Source organism: Anas acuta, chromosome 1, assembly GCF_963932015.1.
Source record: "Anas acuta chromosome 1, bAnaAcu1.1, whole genome shotgun sequence".
Taxonomy (NCBI): Eukaryota; Metazoa; Chordata; class Aves; order Anseriformes; family Anatidae; genus Anas; species Anas acuta.
In genome coordinates this window covers 156,327,233-156,336,087 of record NC_088979.1, presented here as the reverse complement: position 1 = coordinate 156,336,087, position 8,855 = coordinate 156,327,233, and the positions used below count along the sequence as shown (strand labels likewise).

General features: G+C 36.5%; 1 long non-coding RNA gene across 1 annotated transcript; it reads left to right on the top strand.

The window, feature by feature from the left end:
• Positions 1 to 2,390: 2,390 nt before the first annotated feature.
• On the top strand, positions 2,391 to 8,468 carry LOC137848648 (uncharacterized). Its single transcript, XR_011091461.1, has 3 exons — positions 2,391 to 2,534; positions 7,679 to 7,793; positions 8,040 to 8,468. It is a non-coding gene; the product is annotated as an uncharacterized lncRNA (long non-coding RNA).
• Positions 8,469 to 8,855: the final 387 nt, after the last annotated feature.

The following is an 8,855-nucleotide window of genomic DNA, read 5'->3' as shown; positions in this document are numbered from 1 at the left end:
ATTGGGGGTAAAGAGATTGACCTTTAGACATAGCAACTGTAACAGAATGGAATAGTCATAAAGCTGTTCACCAAATGATTTGCTCTGAGTCAAAATGAAAGAAACTCAAATCAAAATGAAAGATTTTTTTTCTTTCATTTCTTAAATTCATTGTTACTGAAACAAGATTAGCTTACTTAGACAAGATTTTGTTAGGGAGCTACAAAAAGTGAAAAATACTGTATTTGTCACATAATAAATACAGACCTGTTTGGGGGTTGGTCTTCTCCTAAACTTCATTTTTCATATACAAATTTTGACAGTAAATCCTAGAATAAAAGTTTTATATTGTTCTTCATTGTGGTAAATTATCACAGGTTTGAAAATGTGAACTTTAAGCTAAAATGAAAAGTTCTCTATACACATCAACAAAAAATGTCCCAGCAGTTGCAAAGCTCGATCTTAAAAATTGAATTCACAAGTTTCTAGATTTTTTAGAGTGTCAACAGTATTTGGAGTGGAGTGCCCTTTCCAGGTAGACATATCCAATTTTGTTCCATGGCACTAAAATATTATACAGAGTCTGACTTTAGCCTATTCCACATAAGTATCTTATGATCTGAAAACGGGACTATATGATCTTGAAGGTCTCTTCCAACCTTAATGATTCTATGAATCTACAAAAATTAACATGGAAAGTGAACAATGAAATGAAAATGAACAAGAAAAAGGTCTGAAAAATTTCAGCATTGCACATACTCTTATTAGGCAACATCTGCTGAAAGTAGTCCACAATGCAAATAAACAAGATAGGGAATGACAGAAAGAGATATAGCATTGAGGAAGTGATTTGTCTAGAAAAGCAGGAGCTGACTGCAGTATAGCACTTGTCTCCCCTCACTTCACAAGTTCACAAGTTCAAAAGTCAAGTGTTTTGCCCATTTTAAAGACACATTTTTTGTCCAAATACAATTCTGATGCTAACTTTAAAAACAATACCAAAACATGATGGTGTTTACTTTTCAGTGAGGTCAAAACACCTCTACATTTTTTACATCTCAAATCTTTTCACCTGCCCAGTGAGCAAACTGTTTACAGATGCTCATGCTCCACCACTGGACCACTGGAGTGTCCTGAGTGTCTCTACTTCCAAGTGGCTAAATTATCTGTGTAAAGAGGTATGTATACTGTCACCTGGGAAAGCTGTGTTCTTAAAAGACACATGCCATCCATTCATTTGGATGCTTTTTTATTTGCCAGAATACCAGGGGCCATTCAAACACTGGAGCTTCCTAATATAAAAAGTGTGCAGGTAGCACAATGGGCTAAGACAGCTTGTATTCTCTTTCTACCAAGGTACAGTGCAGAATGCTTTCAGGAAAGGTGCCAACCTTCTCATAATAGATAATTATTTTAGTCTGTTCTGTTGCCTACCAGTCCTGAATCTCATCTTAATGGCAGCTTGCAAGATCTGTGGTCTGCTACATAATAAGGCATTATCTGAGATGTTCATTCCTCTTTTTGTACTCTCAGTAGGCTTTGGGGAATAACAGATGAAGTCAACTGACAGGCAAGATTTTTACGTCCTTTCCCCTCCCTTTCCTCCCACAAGAACTGCTGGGAAGATATCCATTATCTCAGTCAGCAAACACACAAGCTCTTCTGTAACCACAGCAGGAATGGCAAGATGGCCAGCTGAGTGAGACAGAGAAGAAATGCAAGAGCAGCCCAGGAGTTTGAAACATAAACTGCCCTTTTTATGGCTGGCTACTTGGCAGAGATGAGAAGCTGCCTGTAAGGGACATGGGTGATATCTCAGCACTGTGATCTTTCTGATCATTGTCACCTCTCTAATGAATTGTGTGTTGGAATGCTGCTGTCGATGATTGAACTAATAGGTCCAGTGCAATGGGGCTATTTCTGAATTACTGTCTCAAATCTAGGAGATAAATATTTTGTCCTGAACTTCTCTCTCCTTCTTAGTCTCTTGCCTCTGTTCTGCCTTTGATTTTCAAACTCCTTCTGGCAAAGGATATTTCCCACCAAAAAAGTTTGTACAATGCCCAAGACAGATAGGTCTTATTCCTGGTTAAGTTCTCAAGTCTCTAGCTTAATAGAATATCCAGCACTGAAAGTACTATCCTAATTTAAAGGGAAGCAATAAATGCTGGTTTATTTTATTTTTGAGCATTTTACAATCCTTAAGGAAAGACATCAGTAAATATTATTGTTATATGATCATTTTTTCTAATACTCAGCTTCCAAGACAGTTAAAGGTGCTAGAGATCACTGTGGGCATGTCTCAAGCAATGCCAGCAGCACCACAGAAAGAAGCACGTGGTGCAAATCAGTAGAGGCTATTAACCAAGCCTCAAGGGCTCTTAACTGTGAGGAATAAAAGGCTGGAGGCATGATGTTGGAGGTGAGAAGGCTACTACTGAAGGCATCCTTGGGGATGATCTTTTGTATTCTCTGAGGAAAAGAAAGACTTCCAGTGAGAGGAAACAAAAGACCTGAACAGCAGGAATATTTTGGGATTGGAGCCAAGGAAAAGAGTCAGTAACAAAGACTGGTAATTTTGCGTGAATTGCTGTTTTGTGTTGTTGAGCACCAGGACACAGCTGGTGTACTGGAGAACCTGAGGATTTGTATTAACTGTATTGAAATGATAATGAAGTTTTTATTTTATGATTGCAGATGTTGGTGGATTATTGTTATTAAGCCTATTAGTGTAATAGTACAAATATGAGTTTCCCTTTGCTTATAGTCTTATTTGTTGTAGCTTTGTGAAATTAAATTTAGGTGGCTTTTAAATAATGTAAAATAGCATCAAAGGTCAATTGAGGAGGTAGAAGCACAGAGCTGAAGGTAAAGTAGTTCAAATGATTCAAATTCTTGACAACTTGAAAGAAACTCACTGCTTTCCACAGTTACACTCAGGACATATGTTTAGCCATTTAGTGATCCTAAGCACAACAGAAGCGAGAGGGAGATCTGGGGATCCCAGGTTATTTTATGGATCTTTGAAAGTAAAAACAATGTTTTGCTTTGAAAAGCAGGTTGTCACTTTGCCTCCTCTTAAAAAATAAATTAAAAAAATAAATGATAACTTGAGCCATCTAGATTTCTGCTTCTGAACACGGAGCATCTGTCCAGCTTTCAGAAAAGAGCTTTGAAAGGTTCATGCTTTCAGAGAACTAGGCTTTGTCTGACTATCTTGGCTGAACACCCAACATAGTAACGGCATTTGAAAGTATTATCTTACCATACGAGACATTTTTCAGTCTATTCTGTATAGCGACCAAGTTTTGTTGGTTTGTTTGTTTTTAATATAAAACACATGAAATGAATGTACAATGACACTTGATTTGTTATTACAATTTAAGTGTATATCAAACACATTAAGACAATTCACTGCACTTATGAACTTACAGTCTCTATGACTATTAGACAAAGGCCAAGGAAAAGTGGTTGTCTTTCTTGCCAAGGTTCAAGAAAGTACAATTTTTACTTTAGTCTTAAAACCTCACCCTGCTGACCAGCATATATTGCTCTCACAGACACTGAACAGGACGAATGGAAGGCTAAAACATGCACATCTGAAAACATGATTATACTGTGATCAGACACTTACCAAAGATTTTATTAATTGTTTAATCTTTGTTGCTCAACCTCCACTTGCACGGGGCTTGTTCTTATCCTGGTGGTAAGCATGACAAAGATTACTCGAAGCTGTCCAAACAACTCTGCTGCCTTGGCTGACCTGAGGGCACAACAGCAAGCATAGGTCAGAGAAGCACAGAGCCTGATGTACAGTAACTCATGCTGAAGAAACCTAACAGAGTCCTTTCCCGGTGCTGCTAAAGAAAACTGAGTATTGTTTCCCGTGCTACTAAAGGCCACAGATTTGGGGCTTCTGCTGATGGAAAGGGATCCTGAAGGAGGAGGGGACAGTTAGGGACTTTCCCATCACAGTCCAGTCGTTGTCTCTCCCTAAGCAGTGGAATTTTTTGAGACAAGTCTTGCTGCCAAGTCATACTTATGACTTTGAAGCCCTAGTTTTTGAGCATACCTCTCCAGGCTTTGGGTAGCAGCCCTTGGCAGACACCCAGCCAGTGACAGGTGGTGGGGTGCCAGAAGGCAGTTGTGCTGCCAGCAGGGTGAGGGCTGCTCTCTCACATGGAAACCTAACACAGGAGTCCTCAAATACAGCAAGAGTGGAGAAAATCAATCACAAGAGGATAATTCTGACACCCTAGGTTGGTTGAAGGATCTTGGATGTATACCATAGCTGGGCCAGTATCTGCTGAAAGCCCTGAAGCACTGGCTAAGATACAACTTTCAGACATGCGTTGTGATGAGCCCCTGCTTTTGCTCATGTGCAGAACAGTTGGCTCAGCCATCAAATCAAGATAAATGATTTCTCCTTGGGGGTAACGAATATTAACATTCTTTATTTCAGCTGTGAGTTAAGCCTCTGCCTGAAAAGGAGGAATACACTGGATTTGAAGACTTTGGGAAAGGACTTTAAGCTCCCATATATCTATGTGCATACTTTGAGATACATACAAAACAGACATTGAAAACTCAGTCCTTGTTAACCAGAAATCAATATTTTCCAATTTCTTTTAAGCATAGTAATTGCAAGATTCTTCAGATGTTCTTCCCAAAAAAAAACTATAATGCAGAAACTTCATAATGACAAAAAATCTAGAATAACATCTGCTCTGACACAAGGTTTTTATTCGTTACTTTTTATTTATTCTTTCTTATTTTTATTAATTCTTAATTTTATTTCAGTGAAGAAGTTAATTGAAGTATGATAGCAGTAAGTTGCAGAGAAAGGCCAATGAAATTGTTTGTTTGCTTGTTTGTTTTATATATGAATCTCAGCAGTAAGATGGGATTGAAGTGAGTCATTTACACGTAGCCTTATATGTGTGTTGTGCATATTTATATGTATATGCATACTATATATATTTGTGCATTTATACAGAGAGGCACACACAGACTTTTAGCCATTCTTCTAGAGGCTGTAGCATAGTTTCCTACTTAAATGTAGTCAGAATAAAATAACCATTAATCTCCCAGTACAGCCTAGGCAGTGACAGGGTAAGCTCCTGTATTTTGCTGCCAACAAGCTTCCTGGGCTGAGAAGTCCGTTCCTTTCTTGTCATCTTGGCTGAGCCTACCTACAGACATGCCAACAAGCAGTAAGTTATAGTGTTTTCTGTTATGACACCTGACTCATCAAGGTACTAAACCACCTGCTTGATTTCAAGCATGGGACATATTTCGTTATTCAGACGCATTCTCAACTGCCATAGCTGAACAGGCATTGGATTAGTCAGAAAACGTAACTGGCAGCAGTCACTCTCTCATTTCACATAGACTACCAAATTGTGACAGCAAATAGTCCCTGCTTTCCTGGCCTCTATCAGAGCCATCAGGCAAAGAAACATTTTCTATAAGTCCTGTGTTTTCAGACTTTTTACACATTATTTTTAAGTCAGGGGAAATTTCTGTTTCCCCATATGTACGAGCAAATCCAATTGCTTTATAAAACATAATATTTGGAAATACGGAAAAGCACTATTTGGTCCCTGGTAATTTCCCTGTTTTCAGCATCAGTGATATTGAAGCAATGTTGTTAGGGTTTCTTAAGATGCAACAATATTCATTTTATTTCCCAGAAATAGTACTAAAGCTTCTTGCCATTTATCACAGTTCTAGATCAAAGCCTAGAAGTGAAATACTGTAATGCTAGTGAGAAAGTCATTTTAAAATGCAAGTGGAAATGGGAATGACCCTTTCCTTCAAAATAAAGAAAGCTAAATTCTCTGACCTCTCAAAAAATGTGAACAACCTGCACCTTCTCCTGAAGTATATGTCTGTCAAGAGACAGGTCTGAAAAAGATTGCATCAATTTGTTTCTTTTACATGACTCAGCACTAAGCAGCAGTGAAATGCTTAAAATGGTATCACAATCAACAGAACAACTTATACTCTCCAGACACTGAAGAAGGCAAAGGTCAAAAAATTTGCAAAATAAACTGTAAGTAAAAAATTAAGTGCTTCTGTTCAGTATTTAAGGTTATCCTGTATTTGTATCAACAGAGTACTGTTGATTTAGTATGATTGTGCTTATGCATAATTTAGTTGATGGTAGCTTGGAGCCAAAAGTACCTCGTGATGTCAGCACATATCAGGGATGTTGAAGTAAGGCCAACAGAAGATTCAGATACTAAGCAGTTCTGAAAGATCAAATTATATTTGTTCATTTTGGATGCCCCAATAGACGTTCAGTGAAAGTTTGATGACTACTTTCAGAAGTTGCCCTTACATGAGTAGAAACTCTATGTCAACTTTAATATCAAGCCCATGTGTAGGTTCACTGGCATAATTTAAAATTATACTGAGAAGTGTAAAAATTGAAATCCTACAAAAAAGTTAAAATAAGCTATTATTTTAGCTATTGTTCTGTTCAGCTGTTTTGGTTAAAGGTGTTAGAACAACAGCATGAATCTCAGTAGATTGTATGTGTAATTATTCTTATGAAAATACCATATTTGCAGACATAGTTCTACAAGATCAACTTGCCTAGATACAATCTTGTCTTGGGCACATGCCCAGTAGTAACTGAACAAGAAAAGGATCTGTACATGAAAATAACTGTCATGAAACTATCTCTGAAAGCAGAATTTCCACAACTTTACACTGTGCCACAGAAATCCATAGACCGCCCCTTTGTTACACCTATATAGTTCTGCTCTACCCTCTTTGTTAGCAATTACTTTCGTTCTGCAAAGGGCTTTTGTTAGGTTTTTCTGAGTAGTTGCTTCTGACAGAGTTCACTGCATAATTAGCAATACTATCTTCCATAACAGGAATGGTGTATACCAGAGTATGCATTATTAACTGCTCATTGCCCTTATAAGACCTGCTTGAACTTTTCAGATTGATGTTACAGAATTGTCTGATTACTAATAATTACCATGGAATGATTTTCTTTACTAACACTGCAAGAAGTAATTCAGTAAATTATAGCAAATTGTATTTTCTGAACAAAGTACTTTAGGGGTCATTAGGCATTAACACTTTTTTTTTTTTAATATGTACTTAAAACAAGTTAAGGCTTTAATCTTATATAAATGTCAAGATTAACCTTACTTTTGAAACAAAAAAAATAATATACTGCACATTCAAACACATGCAAAAGGGTGTTCTGTTTCACATATTACTGACAAATGTACCAAGGCAATACATGTTAATTACTTGCTGAAGTTGCTTGAATCATAATCTTAAGAAATACTTATTGAACATCCACATAAACAACCTATCAAGGGTTGAGAAAAAAATGTTTTCTCCAAAGTTTACAAGAAAGATATAAAGTAAAAACTGGTTCTGAAATATGTGCTGATAAATCTACATTGTACTATGTTTTTTCAAGACACAGGGTTTCTCAGAACAGTAGCCAGGCAAACAAGGTGCTATAGTACTCAGTGATCCCAATAAGGTCTATGTTGACTCTGTGACTGTCTTTTTTTTCTGAATAGAAATTTCACACACTGCATATGAGTTGTGCATTTAACAAACCTCTTTTTCTTAAATGAAATTCATTTTATGGTTTGTTTGTGTTTTTTTAATATATTTATAAATTAGTATTTTCCAGCATAAAAGCTTTCCGCTCATTTCGCAGCAGTTCTTACCAACTATACCACAACAGAGGCACAAAAACAGCCAAACAGATGGCCACTACATCTACGTGGCACCAGATAGATGCTCCTCAGACCAAGCTTCAAACAACAGCTGAGGTGAACTCTCTGTGGCTTTTAATCTTTATTCTGAAAAACCATCTTTAGTTGGGAAAAAAAAATAAGATAATGTTCTATTGATTAATTATCGATTAAATTAACTCATTAATTTGACAATGACATTGCTCCTTGATTTTTAATTCTGAATTTTTTTTTGTATAAATGTCTTATCACCATTGCTTTAGAATATCTAATTTATTTCCAGGTATCCTATACATTTTTTCATATTATTTTCCTTTCTTCCAGAGACCACATTTACATAGACAACAGGATATGGGTGAATTTGTCCTATTTTTTTCAGCAGTTTCTGAAGGTTGAGTTTATTCAGTTGACTGAGAATGTTCAAATGTTCCTGTCCTACATTAGTAGAGGTACTATGTTGTGCAGCTTTGTAGTATTAAGTCTAAATCCATTTGTGTGAAGGATAGATAGAAGACAAAATACAATTTCATTCTTTTAATTCGGTGGAGAAAAATTGTTACTGACATGGAGAAAAACATAAGAAAAATGAATTCATGGGAAGCCATTTTTACTTAAGCACCATGTGGGCAATTCTTTTTTCACTACTTCAGAGCCCTGTGAGGAAGTCAACATGCACCAACATTTAATATACAATTTGTGAACTATTAACATTTAATTTAATATTATTCAGTATAAATTCATTTCATATCAACAGTAATGAGTGTTTTTTTTTCAGATTCTGGCAGTATTTGTTCTTCACTGTACACTCACTGTAGACTGATTGACAGTTTCAAACTAAATACCAGTAGCCCAAAATAATGTACTCCTACTCTCAGCTTGTGCTTGAATATTCAAATCTGCAGATGTAGGAGTGAAACAGAAGACATAGAAGTGGGAAAAAAAAAAAGAATATGCACCGAGATTCCAGGTGTTGAATGTTTGACATTGGCTCACTTCAAGGAATATTTGTTTCTTCAAAAATTGGACCCTGTTACCTTTCCCATAGAAAAGTTTCAGATCTTGCAAAAACTTGTTTAATAATAATTCCTATAGAGTGAAGCAATGAACTACTGAGGTAAGAAGCTTTTCTTACCCATTTCA